We start from the raw sequence: 26,429 nt of genomic DNA, 5'->3' as shown, positions 1-26,429 counted from the left end.
CATTCCTTTCTTTCTCTTGAACTAAAGCATGACACTATAACTGTTTCCCTGAAATGTCAATGTGCCTTTTTAAAAATCCTGAATTAGCAAAAGGAATTCACTTGAACAAGTTAAAACTTGATAATCTTAAGTTGTTTTTGTTCAGTCACTAAGTGGTGTCCAACTATTTGCCACAGACTATATAGCAAGCCAGGCTTCCCTGTCCTTCACTATCTCCTGAAATTTGTTCAAATTCATGTCCATTGAGTTGATAATGCCATGATGCATCATCAATCTTAAGTGGACTGAACAAAGATGTGGAAGTTTAAGCCATCATTTTTAATAGAAAAGTTTACAGAAGCCTTCAATAGAAGGCATTGGTAATACTTAACTTATGGAAACAACAAGTTTGGCTAAAAGAGCACGAGAAACAAGAAATCCCAGTCTAATTTTCTCCCTTAATTGCTCAGAAACCATAAGCTCCATAAATTGATTCCATCCTGAATGCAATTTAACAGTTTTTTAAAATTTTAATTGATTTTAATATTGCAAATGTTTTATCTGATTCACTGTTCCTGATGGCGTCGGAGAGGTATATCTCAATAATGCTGTTACTATATTAAATCGGTATATCAATATGCCCTGCATTAAGAAGCAAGGGCCTTAGAGAGTCTATGAATCAAAGAGACAAGAAAAATGCTTGCTGAACTCCAGCTTTCCTTAAACAAACACATTAATGGAAAAACATCATAAAAGTCTTCTTTCGTGCTGAGGGATACATAAAACAAAAATGAACAGCATGGTGAATATTTTCCTTCCATATATTGATACCTAGCATCAAAATATTTTTTCTAGGGCAGAAAATTCAAATGGTTACATCAAAATAACTCATAAGCTGTATGGATTTTTTAAAAAAGTGACGACCTTGTTTACGACAATCATCTCCTCTAAAATGAAAAGAGTAATGGTGGTGTCAACCTTTCTCACAGGAGTAGACAGCTTCAATTTACGGCTTGCTTACACCCCAAACTGGTACATGAGGACAGCGGTAGACCTTTGAGTGAACTTCCACACACAAGTACGAAAACAGGTAAATGAGGAGATCCCTGAAGACAATTTATTCTTGCAAAGTGAAAGTGTAATAGTAATTACATCGCATTGTCTTTCTTTCTCATTATTTATTTGTTGGCTCTGCTGGGTCTTTGTTGCAGTGCGTGTGGGCTTTCTCTAGTTGTGGAGAGCGAGGGCTCCTCTCCAGCTGTGGGGTGTGGGCTTCTCACTGTGGTGGCTTCTCCTGTTGTGACGGATTTTAAGGCATGTGGGCTTCGGTGGTTGTGGCTCCCAGGCTCTACTACTGCACAGTCTCAGCAGTTGTGGGCATGGCCTTAGCTGCCCCATGGCACGTGAGTCTTCCAGGACCAGGGTGGAACTGGTGTCCTCTGCATTGCAAGGCAGATTCTTCACCACTGGACCACCAGGGCAGCCCTGCAGTGCTTTACTGGAAAATACCAAACGAAAGATGATTGCAACTGGCATCTCCATTTTCAAACAGTGCAGTGCTTCCTGTGTGCTTTCCCTTGCAATGCCCGTGTGTGTTTTTTATTCATGGCTGAAAATATTACGACAAAAACTATTGTATTAGCACTGTCCACTACAACAGATGGAGCTGTGTCTCTAGGGACACTTGTTGTAAAGGGACCCTTCTGTCATGACTGGGGCACTGGCCTCTCTCCAGGGGTTAACTCTGCTGATGGAAAACAAGGTTAAAGTGAAATTGAGACTGTTATTCCTCAGAAAAGACGTACTTCTGAGGCTGTCCATGTACCGTGTCTTACATGGATGTATCATGGAGGAGAGAAGGTGGCGGTGTGGATATGCACATAACCTTCCCAAAACATTTCTGTAAGTGGTCCCAGAGTCTGATACAAAGGCTAAATTTCTTCTGCCAAAACTTAGTGAAAATCCCCAGAGGAATTATTAAAAGGGAGTGTGTTATTGAATGGCGCTGTTTTGGAGGCAGAAGACCTGCAGTTACAGAACTTGGACACTGCAGGTGACCGCACTTGGAAAGCTGAGTGGAACAGAGGACACATGGCTAGCACTCAGGGGACTGTGGGCAGCTTTTACTAAAATGTGAAGAAGGAACTGATGTGTTCAAAATCATTTAAAGCATTCTAAATACAGGTCGGATCTTCCACATACACTGCATTATACATTTAATGCGTTATGTCAATATTTGGAAGAGAAGCACTTGTCATTATGGTCTCAGGGATCATATGCTTCACATATCCCCCACCTTTTCATTTATCTCTGAAAGTTGTTAACTTATATCTACATAACATGCAATAAGGAAGCAGATCTTTAAATTAATGAAATTGATATAAATCTCAGAACCACAGATGGGGTCATGTTTCACATGAGATGAAGAAGGACCATGATGCCTGAAAATGGAGGCACCGATGATGTGGATGGAGTGAAGCGTGTTGATTACTCAGGTAAAGAGCAAGGCTGCATCTGGAGTAACTGTGCTTGTACAGTTAAAGCAGAAACTGTTCTGGAAACTGTCCAGTATATTCTGTACTTATCATCAAACCTTACTAGGTTCTTTTATTACAAAGTGAAAGTGAAGTTGCTCAGTTGTATCTGACTCTTCACGACCTCTTGAACTGTAGCCTATCAGGCTCCTCCATCCACGGGATTCTCCAGACAAGAATACTGGAGTGGGTTGCTATTTCCTTCTCCAGGGGATCTTCCTGACCCAGGGGATCTTCCCGACCCAGGGATCGAACCCGGGTCTCCTGCATTGCAGGCAGACGATTTAACCTCTGAGCCACCAGGGAAGCCCCTTTTATTACAATCACTTTATAAATAAAGAAACTGCTCGCTTGTTAATGACAGAGCCATAATTCAGATCTAGTTCTTAGACAATCTGTAGCTCACGATCATGCCACTGTACCATATAACAACAGAAAAATTTCCTTTGTTAACAGCTAAGACATCAATACCACCATATAGCAATCATAGAGAAAACATGCTGAAGTAAAACCAGGGGTTGGTCACATACCAATGCTCAAAGCATCAACCATCCAAGCTAAAGTTTAAGGATGTAATCTTCTGCTCATCAGTGGGGAATATTACAGAAGTCAGGACAGTTACTGCTCAACCAAAAACGTGGATGAGATCCAAGGTCATCATTGGCAGAAGCAAATATGGAAAAAAGAAAAGTGGTGCCATTTTCAGTGAAAGGTATTTTGGTGATATTGGATATTTACTCACTTTTCTTTTGGGAGCGAAATTTCAAAATACATGTATGTACACCTTTGATGTTATTAAAGGTTCTACTTTAACCTTGGACATTATGGATTTTTACTCCTGAAAAGTCTTATAAGCCACTGTAGGCTGCTTTCATATTTCAAGACTCTGTTTTCTGTGGGGAAAAAACTACTTATAAAATACACAATTTAAATCTTTTCACCTCTCTTATTTGACTCCATTCTTTGTCTTCATTTTCATTTCTTTTGTAATGATTCCCACACTTTTAATTCTAAATGACTTGTCACATTTCTAGAAATATGTCTTATGTTTGACTTGCTCAAACTATTCCATCTTTCTGGAATAGCTTTCTTTCTATTTACCTCTTATTCAAACTCTTTGAGTTCATGCAACTCAAATAAACAGTATCTTCTTCAATGAAAACTACTTTCACTTAGATTTATTTCTTGTTAACTCTTCATAACACACTATGCTATGCTATGCTATGCTAAGTCACTTCAGTCATGTCCGACTCTGTGCAACCCCATAGACGGCAGCCTACCAGGCTCCCCTGTCCCTGGGATTCTCCAGGCAAGAACACTGGAGTGGGTTGCCATTTCCTTCTCCAATGCATGAAAGTGAAAAGTGAAAGTGAAGTCGCTCAGTTGTGTCCGACTCTTAGCGACCCCATGGACTGCAGCCCACCAGGCTCCTCCGTCCATGGGATTTTCCAGGCAAGAGTAGTGGAGTGGGGTGCCATTGCCTTCTCTGATAACACACTATACTATGTATTAAAATAGTATATTTGTCTGTACCCATTTAGATTTGAAGCCCTTAAGATATAAATCCCATGAGTTAGACTCTGTGGAACAAATGCATACCAATCATTGAATTATCCTTGTAACATTTTTACAGGATTGAAATTTTAAAGAAAGCTGAAAAAATTAGGAAAAATGATTTTGCCAATAATCATGACAGAACATTCATAGTAATTAGGTCATATATAAATTCATTTTATAGAAAATAGAAATCAAAGTTCAGCTCAGTAATTCATCAATTTAAAGGAATATTTGTAATTGAAGAGTTGTCTCCCACTCCAGTATTTTTGCTTGGAAAATCTCATGGACAGAGGAGCCTGGTGGGTTACAGTCCATGAGGTCACAAAGAATCAGACATGACTGAGCAATTAAACCACCACCACCTATTTTTAATATAATTTTTCCAGTGATTTCCACCTGACATGGAACTGAAAGAGACCTTTTATCCACTAGGCATTCTTTAACGTAGAACAATATGTTCATTTGGAGAGAGCTCTTTCCTAATTATTTTCATGTGTGGGGTAAGTGTCCATACTCCAAGTGGACTAGTCCATAGCCAAACTGATGTTCAGATATAATCAGAAAAATTGTGTTTCTTTCCCTCTGTATCCTGAGTGAACAATGGTTCGGAAAAAAGGATTTATCAGTTAATAACACTGCTATTCAAAGATCATGAATACAAACATAGATCTGTTTAATTCTTTTGTTCAGACAGAGAAAGTAGTAGCCTATGATTCAGTGTAAAACAAGAGAAAAAATATTCTCCACTGTATATTCTCAGAACTATGCTGGAAATTTTTTCACAGTGAAAACATACAGAAAACCTTTTATTCTTTTATACTTGCGTGGTATTACAGTTGGCAAGGAGCTGTCCCCCAAAATGTAGTGCAGAATTTGAACAGTGGCAGTTTTTAAGGGTAAGCATCACTATGTTGATACACAGTTGAACAGGAAACCTCTTCCTCTCTTTCCAGGGACTCCAGAGTGGTTCCTTTGTGGGTCTGTGAAACCCCTCTCTCCTTTTCTTCATAACAAGTGTAAACAGGCTCACTTTCTGTGCTCAGTTAAATCAATCAACAACACACAGTCACTCGCCGCAAGTAGAATGCCACATTAGTGTCGGATCAGGATTGCTTTATTTTTAGGGTGGTCATAAGGGAAATGCTGGCAGAATTGAAACATATTTGATCAATAGTTTTTAAAGAAAGGCAAACACCTCAATGCCTGCCTGTGGAATAACTGGCTGCCACTGGAAAGAAACTCTTATTAAATGATCCTTTTAAAACATTAAAATTGAAGACGTGCTGAAGAGTACAGGTCATTGGGAAATTAAAAGCATGACATGTTGGAAATCTCTTATGGATATCATATTTTATCACAAAACTGAGCTAACACTATGGATGATTAATATTGATGTATGGCAGAGACCAACACAACACTGTAAAGCAATTATCCTCCAATTAAAAGTAAATAAAGTTTTTAAAAAGCTAACAAGGCCCTTTGGAAGAAATTTTATATCATACACCAGGCTTTTGATAAATAGAAAATTGAAATTTATATTGTATTCACATTACATTTACAATTAAGATCAAAGAGTTGTGACTCCTTATTCAAACTCTCAGATGTTATTAACAGGTCAAGGATAATGTGCCTTCAAAGTGAGGAATTTGATACTTGTATAGAAATAACCTCAGTTATTATTTGCCAACTTACAAGAGACTTTTTTTCCTAAGTCTTTCCTATAAAACTGATAATACAGTTTAGGGGAGAATCTCTGTGTGGAGTGATTGTGAGTCAAAGTTTAAAAAATAAAATAAAAAAAAGGGTTCAAGACAACAATAATTATGCATACATCTCCTCTTTCCCTGGCCTCTCTCCCTTCGCCATCCCATTCTTCCAGGTCATCACAGAGCACCAGACTGGGCTCCCTGTACTACAATGCAACTTCTCACCAGCTATCCATCTTACAACTGATAGTGTACATATGTTGATGCTACTTTCTCCATTTCTACAGCTTTCTCCCTCTCCCATTGTGTCCACAAGTCCATTCTCTACATACGCATCTCTATTCCTTCCCTGGAAATAGGTTCTGCAGTATCATTTTCCTAGGTTCCAGATATGTGCATTAATATACTGTATTTGTTTTCCTCTTTCTGACTTACTTCACTATGTAAAACAAACTCTAGGTTCACCCACCTCACTAGAACTGACTCAAGTTAATTCTTTTTATGGTTGAGTAATATTCCATTGTATATATGTACCAAAACTTCTCAGCAGAAACCACAAAACATTGTAAATGTATTATACTCCATACACACACACACACACACACACACACACACATATGTATGTACGTAAAACTTAAAAACAAAATTAAATTCAAGCCACAGGACTGGAAAAGGTCAGTTTTCATTCCAATCCCAAAGAAATGCAATGCCAAAGAATGTTCAAACTACTGAACAATTGCACTCATCTCACATGCTAGCAAATAATGCTCAAAATTCTCCAAGCCAAGCTTCAACAGTATGTGAACCATAAACTCCCAGATGTTCAAGCTGGATTTAGAAAAGGCAGAGGAACCAGGGATCAAATTGCCGACATTCGTTGGATCATCGGAAAAGCAATCAAGTTCCAGAAAAACATCTATTTCTGCTTTATTGACTATGTCAAAGCCTTTCACTGTGGATTACAGCAAACTGTGGAAAATTCTTAAAGAGATGGGAATACCAGACCACCTGAGCTGCCTCCTGAGAAATCTGTATGCAGGTCAAGAAGTAACAGTTGGAACTGGATGTGGAACAACAGACTGGTTTCAAATCAGGAAAGGAATACATCAAGGCTGTATATTGTCACCCTGCTTATTTAACTTATATGCAGAATACATCATGTGAAAAGCCAAACTGGATGAAGCACAAGCTGGAATACAGATTGCCAGGAGAAATATCAAACATCTCAGATCTGCAGATACCACCACCCTTATAGCATAAAGCAAAGAAGAACTAAAGAGCCTCTTCATGAAAATGAAAGAGGAGAGTGAAAAAGCTGGCTTAAAAGCCAACATTCAGAAAAATAAGATCATGGCATCTGGTCCCATCACTTCATGGCAAATGGATGGGGAAATAGTGGAAACAGTGACAGGTTTAACATTTGGGGGCTCCAAAATCACTGCAGATGGTAAAATTAAAAGACGCCTGCTCTTTCGAAGAAAAGCTATGACCAACCTAGATAGCATATTAAAAAGCAGAGACATTACTTTGCCAACAAAGATCTGTCTAGTCAAAGCTATGGTTTTTCCAGTAGTCATGTATGGATGTGAGAGTTGAACTATAAAGAAAGTTGAGCACCAAAGAATTGATGCTTTTGAACTGTGGTGTTGGAGAAGACTCTTGAGAGTCCCTTGGGCTGCAAGGAGATCCAACCAATCCATCCTAAAGGAAATCAGTCCTGGATATTCTTAGAAGGACTGATGTTGAAGCTGAAACTCCAATAGTTTGGCCACCTGATGCAAAGAACTGACTCACTGGAAAGACCCTGATGCTGGGAAAGATTGAAGGCAGGAGGAGAAGGGGACGACAGAGGATAAGCTGGTTGAGGATGAGATGGTTGGATGGCACCACTGACTCGATGGACATGAGTTTGAGCAAGCTCAGAGTTGGTGATGGACAGGGAATACTGATGTGCTGCAGTCCATGGGGTCTCAGAATTGGACACAACTGAGCAACTGAACTGAACTGAACTAAATATATGTAACTTAAAAATAAAAATAAATACTAAAAAAAAACTTGGTTCAAAATTTATTTTATACCTGAATTGTCTAAGCACCCAAAGACAAAGCATATATTTTTTCTAAGTCCCAGTTGCATGACCTTTAATGCAAGAATAATAATAAGAAAAAATTACAGTACTATTGTGAAGGTCAAAAATTTTAACACATGAAAAACTTTCATCAGTAAAGTTCAACAACACAAACCTTACTAAGATCCTCAATTTGTTGTACTGACTATAAATTTAAGAAGTAGTACTGGTGCTTATTTATAGAATTATATATGCTTATAGGCACTGACTATTTTTGTGTTTATAAAGTAGTTGCACTTTGTTATTGAATGATTCTAACCTTTCATATTTCCTCAAGACACTAAAATACATTCTAATGGGATAAAAAGGCTTTCATCTGACTAAGGAAAATATTTGAGGAAAGTGCCTCTACTTTCTAGTTTAATTCTTGTTTGACACATAAGGAAGATACTACAGTAAGTTTTCTGGCAAAGGAGAGCTAGCTGTGAGAGGAATTTCATTTTGTGAGAGGAAGGGACAGTTAGTCATGGAGAAAAAGATAGGAGATGGTTGTTGGTTCTGTGGGGGAAGAACATGGAAGTCACCCAATCATCCAAACAAGTAGAAAGCTGAACAGACTGAAAAATGAACAACTCTTCCTGAATCAATGTGAAAGAGAAGATCACAGGGCAAACTTCTCCCCCAAGAGTAGACAGGCACATACAGGGAGTTGCACAGAGACTATGAATTTTGAAAATATTTAAAGAAGTTGAATGTTTATCTTACATTGTTTGCTGCTGTTTAGCTGGTAAGTCATGTCTGACGGACGCTGTGAGACTCCATGGACTGTAGCCTGCCAGGCTCCTCTGTTCATGGGATTTCCCAGGCAAGGATCCTGGAGTGGGTTGCCATTTCCTTCCCCAGGGGAGCTTCCCAACCCAGGGATTGAACCTGTGTCCCCTGCATTGGCAGGTAGGTTCTTATCCACTGAGTCCCCAGGGAGGCTATCTTTAATTGTGAAATCAGAACTATATTTATTGATAGGAGCACTTACTTTTCTAAATGAAAGTAGCCTGCATTATTACAGTAACTCTACCTCAATTTTCTTGCACGGAGTTTTTAAAACTACTTTTTATTGGAGTATTGTTGCTTTACAATATTAAGTTAGTTTCTACTGTGTAGCATGAGAACTTCTCTGGAAGTCCAGGGGTCAAGATTCGGCCCATTCCAGTGTAGGGGCAGGGGTTCCATCCCTGGTAGGGGAACTGCGATTCCACATGCTATTGGGCACAGCCAAAAAATGAAAAAGATTAATAAATAAAAATAAATTAGTATTTAAAACAAGTTGTTGGGCTCCATCTTACTAACCATTTCCAGAAAATTGCACTTTTTCATAATTCTGGAATAGTTTATACGATAAAAATCTCTACTTGTGATAAAACAATATACATCATCTCTAATTTAAGCATGATTGAAGCTTAGGTTAAAATGTTAAAAATGGCTATTATATATAAACACACGCTCAAAATTCCCTATTATTTGGAAATTTTAATTTCTCCTAATTTGTATTTTGCTACATTATTAATCAAATTAAAACAATGATTTCATAGAAATATTGATATGTCATCTAAGAAGCGTATAGTTCTTCTCATCAGGCTTAGCAGTAGCACTCATTTAAATAATTTATTTCAATCCTAACCTGGAAAATATATTTTACTATAAACTTGAAATTTAATATTTTATATAATATTTAATCTACGCTTTAATCTAGTAACATCAATATTCTATTTAATATATTCTAACCACTCGTGTAGATAGATTATTATCTTTGTATACTTTTTTAGTCAAAGATTGATAACATAAGTAACATTATGAATAGAAACTATATTAGTTCATCTATTCAATCCTATTCCTAATAAAGGACTATTCCCTTTAGGGCATTCCTTAAGTGTTCAATTTGCACAGTTTTTAAATGATTCAAAGTACAAAATCTACAATCCATTCCCTCAAGAGCTCATTCTACTGCCTAATAAATTCTATAGTTATAAAAAATGGTCTTCTATATTTAATGTTTCTTGCAATTGAATTAATTATATTTTTAATTTTGCACTTGTATACCTATGTATGAATTTTGGCATTTTTTTAACCTTCAGCAGGTTAACTATGTTTTAGCTTCTCCTTTTAATTTTCAAATGCTGCTGCTGCTGCTAAGTCACTTCAGTTGTGTCCAACTCTCTGTGACCCCATAAGGTGGCAGCCCACCAGGCTCCTCTGTCCATGGGATTCTCTAGGCAAGAACACTGGGGTGGGTTGCCATTTCCTTCTCCAATTATCAAATAATTTACTGTAAATCTTTAATCATTTATATTAAGGTGAGATCCCAAACATACCACCGAACTGAGCCATTTTATATAGATTGTTTTAATATTCCTTTATTTCTCTTTTAGAAGAAAAAAAACCAAGATGCTGTCTTTATAAAACAACTTGAAAACTGAAAATAAATAAAGACAATCATATCCCTGTAATTTTATACTATTTTTTAATAAATTTTGAAAGCACAGTTTATATTTCTCAGAATATTCATAAGTAGACATTCACTGGCAATTCAATCTTCCAGGAGGCTCTTCAACTGATCAATTCATGTCACTCAATAAGAATTTATTAAATAACTACTATATTATAATTTTTGTTTTAGCAATTGAGGATATACCACTCAACAGCATGATGGAGAATCTTAATTAGCTCAAATTCAAGTGAGAGGAGCAGAAATTGAATCACTAAATTAATTTACCACCAATATAATTACAGAAAGTGAGAGTCAAATGACTCCTCTCCTCCTGCTGAGGCTCAGTTCCTTCTGACCTCTTCCTACCAGCCTGAGGAAAGAACAACTTAGGCTGTGCTGAGACTGTTTCTCTGGAGGATCTTTCAGGCACCATTCAAATCCTTTTTCCTTTGTGATTTCTCTGAGGCATTAGGTTTTCTGCGGTAGCTTCTAATTCTAGATGCATCACTTGTGATTTTTTTATATTGACCATTACTATTATCTATGTTCTAGTCTTTTGAATCATGAACAACTTCAGAAGATCATAATTATGCATGTCCCCAGAAAGGAACATACTCAGAGAGTGTGGTCCAGTGTGATTATCAATACCTAGAGCTTCCCAAGTGGCTCAGTGGTAAAGAATCTGCCTGCCAAGGAAGGAGACGCAGGACAGGTGGGTTCGATCCCTGGGTTGGAAAGATCCCCTGGAGAAGGAAATGGCAAACCCACTGCAGAATTCTTGCCTAGAGAATCCCATGGACAGAGGAGCCTGGTAGGCTACAATCCATGGGGCTGCAAAGGGTCGAACAGGACTTAGTGACTGAGAACACATATAGTCCATAGAGAGCTAATTCTCCCCTCTCCATATGTTTAAAGCACACATTAACAATAGATCACACCTTAAAATAATATTTATAGCCGCATTCACAGGATGTTGTTTTTCTCATCTCATACACCACTGAAATTAATTTATAAAATAGAGAGTTCAGAGGATGAATTTCCGTAACTCTTGACTTCTGCAGAGAATACCTAGATATATCAATAACTTTCACACGACTGTAAGAAGACAGTTCTCATGAAACAGCAAGATTCCTGAAAGAATTCTTTTTCACTTGAGCTGTTTAGATATACTAAGTGGATTTACATAGTATTCCTTGGCAATAAATGGGTTGCAGTTTTCTGTAAAGGTAGGATATTACAGAATCCTGCTGTGTGTGCTTAGTCACTCGGTCATGTCTGACTCTTTGCGACCCCATGTACTGCAGCTTGCCAGGCTCCTCTGTCCATGGGGATTCTCCATGCAACAATATTGGAATGGGTTGTCATGCCCTTCTCCAGGGGATCTTCCCAACCTAGGGATCAAACCCAGGTCTCCTGCATTGCAGGTGGTTCAGTTGGATTCTTTACCAACTGAGCCACCAGGAAAGCCCTACAGAAGTAGCTCAGTCCTGTCCGACTCTTTGCAGTCCCATGGGCTATACAGTCCATGGAATTCTCCAGGCCAGAATATTGGAGGGGGTGGCCTTTCTCTTCTCCAGGGGATCTTCCCAACCCAGGGACTGAACCCAGGTCTCCCACATTGCATTTGAATTCTTTACCAGCTGAGCCACAAGGGAAGCCCAAAGGGATGTAAGTAGTCATTTACTGTAGATTGTTGATGATCTAGAGATACCATGAAGGGTGTCTCCTCTCAAGAGAATTGCAGGTTAATAAGTGGGAAACACCATACTGCTCTCCATTCTACATGCTTGCTATTTCACTAAATTTATTTAGGATATGTATCCTCTTCTTTTAAAACAAATAGGGCATACAATTTTAACCATATTTTGTACTAAACTTGGAAGCAGATTAATTTTAAGAGTTTTACTGCTGTAGATTCTAGGTTCCTCCACAAAATAAATGGGCTGAGACTCTACCCTAAACATTTATGCTTTACACAGGTATTTATTGAGGTCCAGCCCATTTATAATAACTACTCTCTAGGCGCTGGGCATAAGTCAGAGTATAAAATATACAGGATTACTTTTATCATGAAAAATACATTCTAGTGCAGAGAAATAGGCAATCTAAAAAGTATTTAAAACATAGGTTGTTTAAAATATATCATCCTTCTCTGTTTTGGCAGATTTTGTTTCAGAAAGAATAGCAGCAAACAAATTTAAAAAAAGAAGAAATCTCAGCAGCTGATATTAACAAAATTATATTCATTTCCTTACTGACGTGTTAGGTTAAAGGGGCTTTCCCTCTTTGAAACAGAGGGTTCTCCGGCAGAGAAAAATGATTAACAGTGGAACTGTAAGTTTGCTCTTACAGCTTCTACGTGTACTGGCTTCCTAGGTGGCGCAATAGGAAAGAATCCACCTGCCAATGCAGGAGACATAAGAGACACAGGTTAGAACCCTGGGCTGGGAAGATCTCCTGAGGAGGGCACAGCAACCCACTCCAGCATTAATGCCTGGAAAATCCCATGGACAAAAGAGCCTGATGGGCTACAGTCCATGGGGTCGCAGATTAGAACATGACTGAATGACTGAGCATGCACACCTGTGATGTAAATTATATTTCATTTTTGTCCTTAACATCTTCATTAAGATGTGGCTACAGTGATTATGGTTTAAAATAATCAACATTGTCTTCAAAAAAGATCCACAATTTAAGTTGACACTTATTAAAACATTTTTCAAAGGAAACTTACTCCTACAGAGAATGTTGATGGCCACACATAATCTCTTTCCCAGGAAAAATGTCAAGACCACATCACATTGCTGAAAATCTCGTGCAGCTACAGATATGGCTCCTAGATAGTGAACCAGAGGAAGACCACATACATCAAGAGGCAGAGCATCTAAAATGTCTTCTTGTTCAATTTCCTTCACTCTCTCTCTCTCCATCTCTCCCGTTCTTGTCTTCATCTGAATTTTCTAGTGGAAGAATCTGGGCCTCCAAGGGGCAGAGAAACCACAGGATGGATGGAAAATAACCCCCACCCCCCCCAAAAAAAAGAAAATAAGCCTCAAATTATCCTTCACCAACATGAGAGGAGAAATGAAACTTTGTTGTGCTAAGCTGCTAAAAATTGGGGGGGGGGGGGGTTGTTACAGTAGCTGGTGTATTACACCAATTACAATGCATAATAAACCTGTCATATTACATTTTACACTGAGTATTTCTTTTCCTAAAATATATATACAGATATTTCTAAAATAACATAACTGCTTGAAAAGAAAAATGAGGGTGTTAGTCACTCCATCATGTCTGACTGTTCGACCCCACAGACTGTAGCCCACCAAGCTCCTCTGTCCATGAAATGCTCCAGGCAGGAGTACTAGAGTGGGTTGCTATTTCCTTCTCCAAACATAATTGTTTAGTTTAAATTAATTCACTTGGGGGAAAATAATGCTGATGTTCCCTTTCATTCTTTTGGCACTAAAAAGTAAAATGCTTATCAAAGTATTATAATTTAGAAATATAAAACAGAGTAAGATAGACAAAAACCAAAATAGCAGATTTGCTAGGAACAAGTCTATTTGCACAAGGGTACAAAATTAAGTGAAGTAGCTCTAAATGTGGTGTAAGATAGCAGTCAGTAATTGTAACAGATCTATGAGTGATGTGTATGTTATAATTTATTTATTTTTTTTTTTGGATATGCAATTTCCCTTAAGCGCAGCTGTATGGATTCTTGTGTTGCTGAGATCGGGAGAATGCTTTGGCAGTCCCAATATGTTGGCCTCTCTGCTGTCATTTTCGGTAATAAAGTAAAATGATTTTCTTTTTCCACTAAACTCTTAATTGCCCCCTGAGGAGCAAAGTGTCAGCAAAGATTCCTACCAAATCTTGTATAATGATTAAAAATGGAGAAACCAAGGCAGCTAAAGAAAAGGTCAGTGTATAATCTCTTCTTATTGAAACAAAAACACTTAAGGGAAGTGCTCTATCTTTGGTGCATCTCAGTGATTTTTTTTTTCAGTTCTGAAGATATTCGACTTCATCACACTGAATTAATTGTTATGTTTAGAAGCTTTCGTCAACAGCAAGGAGGTAAACATTCCTGATTTTATTTTTTTTTTTCTTCTTCACAAAAATTAACTTTTAAATAATTGTACTTTCCTTTGTGAAGGAATAAAGAAATATGAGTTTCCACAGTAAAGAGCATTTTCCCCCCTTTTTTAGCTGCAGCAAATAAAGAATAAGGCCTATCCTGCTTTTTGAATTTAGAAGCTCATATATTACTATTATGGTGTAAATACATTCACTTTCCCTTTAGTATCTACAAAGTGTTCTCTATGGCAGGAAATGCAATTAACATTGAATTACATTTGTGACAGTCTGTAGAGGCCTCCCTGATAGCTCAGTTGGTAAAGAATCGCCTGTAATGCAGGAGACTCCGGTTTGATTCCTGGGTTGGGAAGATCCCATGGAGAAGGGAAAGGCTACCCACTCCAGTATTCTGGCCTGGAATATTCCATGGACTGTATAGCCCATGGGGTCACAAAGACTTGGATACCACTAAGTGACTTTCACTTTACTGTAGGAAAAGAAACCAGATATACTTTATTTATGTAAATCCCAGTATTAACAGAAGGATCATTGCATGATTAAGCAATTGTAGAGAGTGACTTAAATAATAATTATGACGACGATGACAATAATAATCACCAATTTAGTTACTGGATCTGAGAGCAATGATAAGGCCTGTGCGATAAACTGTTTTGCCTGTATTTAACTAACTTAGCCCCTCAAAACTTTTGTGGATAAAGCAACTATACGCCAATAAAAATTTCAAAATAAAAGTACAACAAGCCTTTTGTGGATATTTTCCATTATTACTCCATATTTTTTTTTAGACATCACATCGACAAGCTGAGGTCTAAACTCACATATACAGTTTAAAATAATTCAATTAAATCAGATTTTAAAAATACAGAGCTTTTTAAAAAAGTTAACAAAATCTACTTGCCTTGAAGAATATTTGCCTTTGGAGCTGTGTGTGCTTTGGGTGTTTTAAAATATATCTAAGGTAACTTATTTTTAAAAAGTGATGAATGGAAAATAATAACTGCAGAAAGGATTTTACATTAATGGTAGCATTTTACAATATTCTGCAACCTTGCAATCCTGTTATTTTAGGGTTAGCATTCTTAAATCTGAAATTTCTTTAAAATTTGAGATGAAATTTAGTAAGATAATTCTATTTAAACTGCCTTACTTTAATTCTCTCAGGTGTAATGATTGTGTGATTTGATAGGGAAAAATAAACTGTTATACAAAGTTTTGGGTAACACAAGGGATTTGTCTAAAGAAACTGTTCAAAAGAACATGCTTACAATTTGATTTGTTTAAGCAGTGTGAGAATAATTTTTAGTCAAAACACTTCATTTGCAGCAGTGCTTTCAAGAGGCCTAATGTTATAAAAAGCTATCTAATGAGAATATGTGTGTACTTTTCATAGTTTAAACTAGAATGGAAAAATTATACTATTAAATTGAATAATATGTGTTGAGTTATGCAATTTGTCTTTTAAAATAGAGTTCAGTTTTCTTCTCTTGACCTGATACAATTCATGATGCTGTACTTACTGTGAACATTAAAATATCTGTAAACCCTAAATATACACCCAACTTAATATTATGTAAATAATATACAAATATACAGTGAGAGACTTTATTTTTGGGGGCTCCAAAATCACTGCAGGTGGTGTCCGCAACCATAAAATTAAGATGCTTGCTCCTTGGGAGAAAAGTTATGACCAACCGAAACAGCATATTAAAAAGCAGACATTACTTTACCAACAAAGGTCCGTCTAGTCAAAGCTATGGTTTCTCCAGTAGTCGTGTATGGATGTGAGAGTTAGACTACTAAGAAAGCTGAGTGCTGAAGTATTGATGATTTTGAACTGTGGTGTTGGAGAAGACTCTTGAGAGTCCCTTGGACTGCAAGGAGATCCACCCAGTTAATCCTAAAGAAAATCAGTCCTGAATATTCATTGGAAGGACTGATGCTGAAGCTGAAACTCCAATACTTTTGGCCACCTAATGTGAAGAACTGACTCACTGGAAAAGACCCTGAAGCTGGGAAAGATTGTAGGCAGGAGGAGAAGGGGACAACAGAAGATGAGATGGTTGAATGGCATCACTGATTCAAAGGACATGAGTTTGAGCAAGCTCCAGGAATTACTGATGGACAGGGAAGCCTGGCGTGCTGCAGTCAACAGGGTCACGAAGTGTCAGACACAACTGAGTGACTGAACTGACTGAAATACACAAGACTCACACACATTTAGATTATACTATTGAGATCATTCTGTAATATTTATTTTAAATATTTATTTCAAATGTTAGCATATGCCCATGTAATTCAATAGTTTATAAACTTATATCAATGACTACATAGTTTGTTGAATGATTTAGCAGTTTTTGAATAAATTGTTTAGCAAATTTCCTCATTTGATATTTGATGATGGGGGGGAAAATCTGAGACATATCTCTATGCTAAGAAAAATACATTTTAGGAAATGCTTGATGGTAAAATAAATATGTTGTTGAGATACTATGATATCTAAGATGAGCTGAATGACTGGAAGCATATCATCCTTTTCTACTTTATTTGATAGGGTCCAGAGGAAGTTTTGTTTGAAAATGACATGAAATGTCATTTCTTTTGCTATTTCCATTCCCTTCATTAAAATTCTCTTACCATTGGAAAGGCCTATCATTTCAGGAAAAGCCTGAGGTTTGAAGTTAATGATTCCCTGAATGTCAGATTGAGTTTATTCTTCAAAATACAGTTTCTTTTGTCAATGGAAATACATACTTACATTAGTCACATAAAATTATAACTATAGTCTTCAGTTATTTATTTGTTTTGATGGGCCACATTAAGTAGTGATTACCAATCACCCTAGAGAATTTTATCTCTAAAAATCCTTATTTGCTTCATAGATGTTTATTTCAATTTTAAAATGTCTCACATTTATTCTGATAAAAAATCTTGTGAATAGTGCAGAATATTACCATTAAAATTTCTTACATGTCTATGAATGTCATCAGAAATGGATATGAACAAAACTGTGATGAAAATCTAATGCAACAGTTTATTGAATTTTGAAATCATAGGATGAAAAATTCTCCAATGAAATTAATAGAGTAATTTCATTGTGATAGTCAATATAATAGATGTTGCCTATGTGAGCTGTCTAGCTTGCATTCACAGCTCACAAACATATCAGTTTCATTTGGGGGAGATTTTTCTCTCTGATTTTGGTTGGTATTTAAAGAACATTAAACTCACTTGCTCTCATTTCTGTATGGAATCACAGGACCACCAAATTCTTCCTCTCCTGGATTCCTAGTGAAGTGAGTGGTGGGCATGACCACAGCTCTACCCTACACACATCTCCCAGGGCTCTGAGTTTTGAGTAAGTGTTTGAGCATAGGGCAATTCACTCCTGCCTCTTAGCAGTGGCTGTGGCAGCAACATTCAGCATGTGCTCCGTCATTTCAGTTGTGTCTGACTTTCTGCAACCCTATGGACTGTAGCCCACCAGGCTCCTCTGTCCTTGAAATTCTCCAGCCAAGAATACTGAAGTAGGTTGCCATTTCCTTCTCCAGGGGACCTTCTTCCCAACCCAGTGATCAAACCCAAGTCTCTGGCATTGCAGGCATATTCTTTACCAACTGAGTAACCAGGGAAGCCCCTGAACTTGGTATTAACCCTGTCCTAATTGCAGAGTAGGAAAAAGAAACAAACATCTAAGTAATTAAGTGAAAATGAATATGGTAGGCATCATGGTCATTGTTGGGCTGCCCTAGTGGCTCAGACAGTAAAGAATCCGCCCACAGTGCAGGAGACCTGGGTTCAATCCCTGGGTTGGGAAGATCCCCTGGAGAAGGAAGTGGCAATGCACTCCAGTATTCTTGCCTGGAGAATCCCAACGGACAGAGGAGTCTGACAGGCTACAGTCCATGGGGTCGCAAAGAGACATGACTGAGGGGTCTAAGTACACACATGGTAGTTGCTGGGGGTGGGGAGAGTTTTAAAAAGGTAATGATCAGTCCTCATGGATCATGGCCAGCAAAGGATTTACAGCAAAAAATGACCTGCTAACACTAAAGAATGTGAAGTGTTTCTCAGGCATCAAACTAAGGGAGCTATTTGAGGAAGAAGTAATACCTCGATATAATATTTAAGCACTGAAGCAAATTGCTGTATGTTGGATGAGGAATTCTATAATCATGGGTTTAGATTAGAGTAAAATTTACATGAAAACAGCCTGTAAACAAGGTTACAAAAATGGACAAAGGCCAGATCTTGGAAAATATGAGATGTCATGATAAGAATTTAGATTTTTTTTTTTCTTTTTTTTGCTGTATTCAATAAGAATATGTTGATGGCTTTCGAAGTCCACACTAACAGAATCAATTAGGACTTTTGGAGGATCTTTATTGATAACAAATTATAATAGTATACTGAAAAGAGTATAAAATTATAAATAATCTTAGCAGTGGTAGCTAATACTATATATGATGCTTTCAACTAGAAATTCTAAAAAAATCAAATATAGAGCCTGCCCTGGCAGTTAGGGGCTTTAAACTGTGAGTAATGTTGCTTGATATGTAGATTGTTGGCTCTTTCTTTGCTTGTGGAGGTCTCTCTTGGCACAATGACTGTGTAGATAAAATCTCTCTTGACACTATTTTCATCTTGGGTTCTCTCAAGTGCCCTTTCCCCGATGAGCTCCTTTCTAGAATCTCATTCTTAGTTAAATGGTATCTACCAGCTTTATCCACATCTGCCCGCGAGCCCAGTGTCAGCATTCTCCTATCCACCTGTTTATCCTTTAGTGACAGCAAAAAGTTAAAAAAAAAAAAAAACCTCAATTAAGTTAACAGTAAATGGGATGTTAATGTAGTTTCCAATCTGGGTTTTCTGTATTTTAATAGCTATTGTCTGTATTTGCATTACTAACCTGAAAGGAAACATTAATTGTTAAAAGTTCAGGTGCAGCAGATAAACTGTGACCCAATTAATGAGAACTTGGGAGCACAAATTCAGAAAGCTGACTGATCCCAAATTTTTGTTTCTTTATGACTCTTCCATTTTCTGAGAAGTATGATTCTTATTCTTTACTGAGGCTAAAGAAATTTCTTCATATATTTCAGTATGTGTTATGGTTATTTTCCTGACACAGCATGGCAGACAGAATGACAAGAACTGAAAGAAGAGATACAATAAAATAGAATTTGGGAAAGAAGAGCTATCAGGGTGATGGAAACAGCATGAAAATTTTCCTCCATTGGTCTCCTCGTTCTTTGGGATTTATTTTTTTAACTCTCTCTGTGTCCGTTGTAGGAAAAGAGCTAATTATGCGAAAAGGAAATTGAAAATATAATTAAAAACCTGGGATCCATGATTAAAAAAGGTAATTGCTGTGTGTACCCATCTCTCTTCCTTCAAGTTTTCTTGCGGTTTTTGTTGTCATTGTTCAGTCGTTAAGTCGTGTTCAACTCGTGAATTTAATCAACACTAAAATGAGCAGTTTTACTACGAGTAAACTCTCCATTGTTTATTCCCTGCAGATGTAGTCTGTGTCATCAATAGGGAGAATAAAAATAATGCTTATAATGGAAAAAGTAATCTGCTATGATTTTAGAGAACAAAAGCATTTTTGATTAACATCAAGATATCAACATATAATATTTTGGTGTGTTTTTCCATAGGAATTGTATTATGTATTGCTGCAAATCACTATGGTATTGTCTGATATGTTCACTGTAAAACTATTATACTTTATCAGTTCACCTGGATGATCTTCTTAGATACATGACTGATGATTTGATTAAAATAGGAGAAAAGATATCATTAAAGATCTAGATAAACTGTGCGCTACAGAACAATAATTCAACATCATTAGGTCTTTTATGATTTTGTTGCCTTTCATTTGTTATGTTCACTTCTGTCAAACAGAATCAAATAGAGCATTTTCAGCCAAGTTGCAAAGGAAAGAAAATTTAAAAAACATAAGTATACGGTTTCATTAAGAGATTCTAGGACTCTTTGGAACTGAAGAATCATAGATTATCTTTCTTTTTAAATGTACATTTCCTGTTTTGATAACCAACCTACAACTTAAAAAAAAAGGGCATTTTAATCAATTGATATGTTATATATTTTATTTTCTTTAGATGTGTTGTCATAGCTGTTTGTAATTTTAAGTGTTACATTTAGGCCTAAACTATGCATATTTATTAAGAATCAGTCCTAGGAGGAAGTACCTAGACTTACTTTGAACCAACAGCTCTCTTCTCAATTTGCCAAATATATGATCCCAGGTGGTCTGGTGGTAAAGAATATGCCTGCAGTGCAAGAGACCTGGGTTCAATCCCTGGGTGGGAAAGATCCCCTGGAGTAGGAAATGGCAACCCACTCCAGTATTCTCGCCTGGAGAATTCCATGGACAGAGTAGCCTGGCAGGGTACAGTCCATAGGGTCACAAAAGAGTCAGACACTACTGAGCGACTGTGCACAAATGATCCAGTTATCCTCCTTTACATCTGAAGTTTTATTCTCAAAAATGTTTGGTTTAAAAATTTATCCATATCTGAAATTCCATTACGTTCAAAATGAGATTTTACTATATAAAGGTCTCTACATTTCTGAACTCTTTACAGCAATGCCACTAAGCCGTGGAGAGCGCATATTCCCAAAGTTAGGACAGCTTTTTAAGTCAGAATTTTATTTTGTGTTAATGTGACTCTTTCCAAAAATGATTATTATTGTCTGGTGCTCTGCTAAGGGACAGTGAATTCCTACAAGAGCAAAGCCATTTCTCATTGATTGTTTTATCACTGACATTAACAATGAATGGTACATAACAAATGCCCTATGAATATTTTGTGATTGAATACACAATATTTGCTTTCCTGATTTACCCATGTATTTCAGAAATTCATAAAAGCTTCAGAAACAATTTTTTTCTAATGAGTGCATAAACCCCTTACTATAATTATTTGCATAACTAATTCACCTTTGAAACTTCTTCTATTAGTTATCTATTGAAAATATGTGATATATTTTAAATGATTGCTTATAATTTACATATTATTAATTTAGTACATAGATTAGTTTAGTATATAGATTAATTTAGTATATAGATTAATTTAGTATATAGATAAAGTAGAGTCTTTCTATTGCTTTTTTATTCATACTCATTTATTATATGAAATACAATAAATATTTATAAGTATAGTTCTCACTGATAGGAAATACTGATAAATATCTTTAAGATATTCTTTTATGCAGTCTGTCATATTTAAGATGCAAATACTTTAGGTCCAAGACGTACCTGGCAAATAAATAGTGTTTATCTGATCTTTCTTTAGCTGAATTTATTAGGATTCAGAATTGGAATACTCTTGAGATTTTCTATCTCTATGATAGCTATTTTCTACCCTGACATCTCTCAGAATTCACGTGGTCATAGACTTAATTCAGCTTTTCATCTTCCCATCATTTCATTGCTGGGTAGACTGACAGATCCGTTTTCCGAGACCTGTGTAACTTTGGTGAAATGTACTGACTGGAAGGCCCTGGCATCAGGAAACTTCCAAGCACCTCTGAAGAACTTATCCCATGGGGTCTTCACTGTCATAATTCCCTGAGAGTCTCGCCCACCATGAAGAGGGCAAAGCACAAGATGACAACATTTAAAACAATATTTCAAAGAAAAACAGTTGCTACAATGAAACCCTGGCATGAGTTTCACTGAATCCACTCCCCAGTGGGTTTAGAAGGACAAGTGAGATGCTGCTCTAATCATCCAGGGAAGAGCAACGGTAGCCTGAACTATATGGTGGCTGTGCAGATGCAGAGAAAAGGAGAGGCTCGCGAGCTATTCAGGAGAAGGAATCAACAGGACTCGATGCTCCACTGGTCATGCAGGTTATGGGAGAAAAGAAGTGTCAGTGATGGATTCCAGATTTGGGATGTATTTCCTATGATTTAATAACAGTAAAGGACTAGTGATGTAGCCACGAGGTCTTGAAATATAGTTCATGTGCTTTTATAAAATTCTCTTCACTATAGTCCAGGTTCGATGCACGATACTGGATGCTTGGGGCTGGTGCACTGGGACGACCCAGAGGGATGGAATGGGGAGGGAGGAGGGAGGAGGGTTCAGGATGGGGAACACATGTATACCTGTGGCGGATTCATGTTGATATTTGGCAAAACTAATACAGTTATGTAAAGTTTAAAAATAAAATAAAAATTAAAAAAAAATAACAAACAAACAAACAAAAAAAAAAATTCTGACCCTGAGGAAATTATTTGTAATTAACAACTAAAATTTTAGTTTTACTCACCTAAAAAAAAAAAAAAATTCTCTTCACTATAATGTAAGACATCATAAATGGACATGTTGGAAACAGGACTACTACCAGCTTTTCAGATTATCAAGTCACTGGTCTTCTGAAAGAATTCAGATATTTCCCAAAGAAGACTGCGTGGTAGTCAGGCTATTCTAGTGCAAGTTTAGTCAAGTAACAAAGGTAGTTCACGCTTACTCACTCAGTCATGTCCTACTCTCTCTGACACCATTGACTGTAGCCTGCCGGGCTTCTGTGTCAGTGGAATTTTTTTCCAGGCAATACTGGAGTGGGTTGCCATGTCTTCCAGGTGATCTTCCTGACCCAGGGATCAAACCCACATCTCTTAAGTTTCCTGCATTGCTGGCAGGTTCTTTACCACTAGAGCCACCTGGGAAGCCCTATCCATAGTACAAAGGAAGGCACAATAAACAGACAGCTCAAGACACTTTCTACATATTCCTACTTTTACTTTTTATGTAGTACATGTATCAGTTTCATAGACAGAGGAGCCTGGTGGGCTACAGTTCATGGGGTCACAAAGAGTTGGCCACAACTTAGAGACTAAACAACAACAAGGATAAATAGTAATTGTTATAATATTTTGTTTACCATGTGGAGTCATTACTGCTGCAATTCATTTGGTTTTAAACTTGGATAAAATAGGATAGTATGTGGTAGGGTGACAAAATGATTATATTTTTAACACTTGTATTCATGTTTACCAAATACCATAGGGGAATGTTGTCCTCAAGTAAACACTTAGCCCACTGAAAACTAGGGTAGATGATAAAAATCTACCTACAGATTGCAGAAACCCACTATTAAACTTGCCTGTATCTCTGGTGATTATTAATTATAAACATGACATTCTGGGGGTCAATATAGATTGAACCACACTTCACAATCTATTTAGGTTGAGACCCTGACATTTAAATTAAAATCTATACCTGAAATACCACATGACAAAGCATCATTCATATGTGGTATATCAGGTCTCTTAAGGTGACTAGTGATTTCTGGGTAGAGCTGCCTCAAAGATCACTAGCTATCAGTTCTGGAGACAGTACTAATGATGTGTGGCCCTTGAGGACATTAATTAACATTTTTGGGTTCCAATTTCTTATGCATGAAAAGAAAACTAATAGTTCTTACTATGTAGGCTGATTGTGAAGCTTTAATTAGCTAACATTTACAAAGTCCTTCAAAAAACACCAACTGCTTACTAACTACTATATATTATACCAGGGGTCCCCAACCTCCGAGATCTGATGCCTGATGATCTGAGGGAGAGCTGATGTAATAGTAATAGAAATAAAGTGCACAATAAATGTGATGCACTTGAATTGTCCCCAAATCATTCCCTCCCACCCCCAGTCCATGGAAAAATTATCTTCCACGTCACCATTTTCTGGTGCCAAAACAGTTGGCGATTGTTGTATGACACTAAATGATATGTGAAAGATCTATCTTTTTTGGAAGCAAAATAATATGAAAATATTTATAAACCATTCCGATGGGTGAATCCATCAGAAGAGAAGGCTAGTCTACTTGCTGGAGGTCACCAGACACTCTGAACAACTGCATTTAGCATGTCACAACGGAAACTGGCCTGTGGAATGAATGAGCAAGTACTGGGGTATTATTAACATTTACATGGGTTTCAGAGAATGTGCAGGAACTCAATGTCACTATTTTTCATTTTCCCTCTCCCACTTTCCAAGGATACTTCTATTCTGTAATCATTAAGTCGATTTTTGAAGGTAAATCAAGCTATAGTTTGAGATATCTTGAAATGGATATAGAAGCCTATTCATATAAGTAGTTTTCAATTAAAAGATTATACAGAAATGGAATGAGAGAGAAGAGGGATGAAGGTATTATCTTTAAAATAATAGCATTGTTGTCAGCCAAAGCCATGTCCCTAATAAGTTAATGGTGTAGAATACTGTTGTCATATATTGTTAAAAAAAGTTTCTTTTTCTTTGGTATTAATCTCATAGCTAAAGTTTTTCTAATAAAATGATCCTGAGTTTCCTACTTTACAAAATACAACAAGGATACCAACCACACAAATGGAATATACATTCACACACATAAGACAGACTGTCCAGATTTACCAAGAGGATGACTGAGGACACAGTCCCAAATCAATACTTCCCCACCCAAAGGGTCCTCAACATCAAACACACATCACAACCAGTTGGCAAAATGCCCAAATGATATTGTGTGCTCACAAAATGTCCTCAACATCAAATACAAGTCAAAATACTTCGTGCCCAAAAGAGAAGTTAGCCGGGCGCACACCCGCAGACTTACTCGGTCTTGGAGCTTCCAAAAGAATCTTTGCGTTCTTCCAAGGAAAAACGTCAGCTGGCAGTCAATGCCGAGCAGGAGAGAAACAAGGAGGACTCTCGAAATAAATGGCTTCGGTAGCTGCTACGAATGTTTCCCCAAATGTCCCTCCCGAGACCAGCGAGCTAAGAGCAGAGAAGGGAGCAGCAAGGCTCTTCCCAGCCATCTCACGGCATTGTCATGGCCACAGTCCTGTCTGGGAATGCAGGAGACTGCGATATCGCGAGAGCACAGAGGAGCTACGTGAGCGCCAAAAACTGCAACCGGAAGTGGGGTCCAGCGGCTCCCAGCTCTGAAGTCAGTGAAGAGGCAAGGTTGGTGGAAATGAATGTTTGTTTTATCACAGAGACCGGCAATGAGAGGAGGTAGGGAGGCAGACTCCTGCCCAAAGGCCGAATTTTTTCCACTGACCTTTAAGGGGGCAAGAGCTTTTACAGAGGGAGGGGGCTACGGGCAGAAACAGCACAGTCAGCTCTGACAATAACCTTGAAATTGGCCACATAGTGGTCTGACCAGCGTCATTTTGATTAAGTACCCTTAATCTCCAGTCCCAGGATCAGTTTGTTCCCATTTCTTTGAAGCCAGCTTTCAGAATTGTGGCAGCTTATATTGTCAGGACAGTCAGGTCATCATGTGGTTATCTTGTTATACCTGGTGGCCTGTTCTATAAGACAGCTCACAGGATATGGCTCTGAATATTACCTATAGCCTGTGAAGAGGAACTAAAGGTCCTTGACTGTGTTTAATAACCAAACTATTATTACTTACCTGTTGGACTGTTTTCCTTTGTTTCTTCATTTCCTCACTTCTCTGATTCCTTATTCTTTGGCGAAAGTTCTTCTGCCAGCAACAGGCAGGCTGAGGACATTGGGGACAAGAACCATAGGGTCCTGCTCTGTTTCATTATGAGAAACTAAATTCCCTACATAATCTCATCTGACACGATGAAAGTGATTTTGCCAGTTGCTTTTTTCAACTCTAATTTTCTGAAAGAGGATTTCACTCATTTATATTTTATTTGAATAAATACCCATTTGAAAGTGTCCCAAGTGGGAACTTGCTTTATAAGCCATGTTAAGTCTTGGGGAAAAGGTTTTTCAGTGCTCGAGGGAGAGTGTGTTTTAAAACTGTCTCAAAAAACCACACAAGTCAGTGTAGCCAACTGTACTAATCGATAGGCCAGAAATTGTCTCTAAGGTTGGATAGGAAAGAGCACCTCCTCTTAACCTGAAAAGCAATCATAGTAGTCAAACTAATCTGGGGAAGACAGAATTAGGGAAGAGAAAGATATTTGAAATGTATTAGTTTTCACCAGGAGGAATAGTCAACAACCTTCAGAAA

At 37.4% G+C, this 26,429-nt stretch overlaps 1 long non-coding RNA gene across 1 annotated transcript; it reads right to left on the bottom strand.

Annotated features, from left to right (window-relative positions):
* Positions 1–300: 300 nt before the first annotated feature.
* On the bottom strand, positions 301–25,329 carry LOC123331177. The gene is made up of 2 exons (XR_006547691.2): positions 25,053–25,329; positions 301–1,477 (listed from the first exon to the last, which is right to left on the bottom strand). It is a non-coding gene; the product is annotated as an uncharacterized LOC123331177 (long non-coding RNA).
* Positions 25,330–26,429: the final 1,100 nt, after the last annotated feature.

Source organism: Bubalus bubalis, chromosome 22 (genome assembly GCF_019923935.1).
Source record: "Bubalus bubalis isolate 160015118507 breed Murrah chromosome 22, NDDB_SH_1, whole genome shotgun sequence".
Taxonomy (NCBI): Eukaryota; Metazoa; Chordata; class Mammalia; order Artiodactyla; family Bovidae; genus Bubalus; species Bubalus bubalis.
This window is presented reverse-complemented; position numbering and strand designations above follow the sequence as displayed.